We start from the raw sequence: 838 nt of genomic DNA, 5'->3' as shown, positions 1-838 counted from the left end.
CCGGGCTCAGTCCCACTGCGAGGCACCTTGGGCAAGTGTCTTCTACTATAGCCTCGGGCCGACCAAAGCCTTGTGAGTGGATTTGGTAGATGGAAACTGAAAGAAGCCCGTCGTGTATATGTATATATATATGTGTGTGTGCGTGTCTGTGTGTCTGCGTTTGTTCCCCCAACATCGCTTGACAACCGATGCTGGTGTGTTTACGTCCCCGTAAATAACGTTTTGGCAAAAGAAACCGATAGAATAAGTACTAGGCTTACAAAGAATAAGTCCTGGGGTCGATTTGCTCGACTAAAGGCGGTGCTCCAGCATGGCCGCAGTCAAATGACTGAAACAAGTAAAAGAGTAAACGCTTTATGGCTGCAGTATCTCGTCCAGAGAAACCCCTTTAAAGACTGGGAATGTTAAAAAAAATCACTCAATATACTTCAAAGCAAGACAAAACGAACAGTCTGGAAGTGAACGAGAACAAAGGATATCGATATTTCACTGACATTTCAATTCATCAGTGTTTATTGATCACTGAAGATCTGAAATAGCAGTGATATATCGATAGCCGTCGTTCGCGTTCACCTCTGTGGTGATTCGTTTAACTTGTCCTCGAAGTATATTGTGAATTTTTTAACAGTCTATGTCTTTAAAGACTTTCTCTGGCCGAAACACTGCAGTCAAACAACATTCAACAACACATGCTATATAAATATATATATATATATGTATGTATGTATGTATGTATGTATGTATGTATGTATGTATGTATGTATGTATGAATGTATGTATAAAGCAAATAGGTAAAAGGAGAGAAAAAGAATATATATAGGGATTAACGGTTATATAT

This window comes from Octopus bimaculoides, chromosome 19 (assembly GCF_001194135.2).
Source record: "Octopus bimaculoides isolate UCB-OBI-ISO-001 chromosome 19, ASM119413v2, whole genome shotgun sequence".
In the NCBI taxonomy this organism is placed as follows: Eukaryota; Metazoa; Mollusca; class Cephalopoda; order Octopoda; family Octopodidae; genus Octopus; species Octopus bimaculoides.
This window is presented reverse-complemented; position numbering follows the sequence as displayed.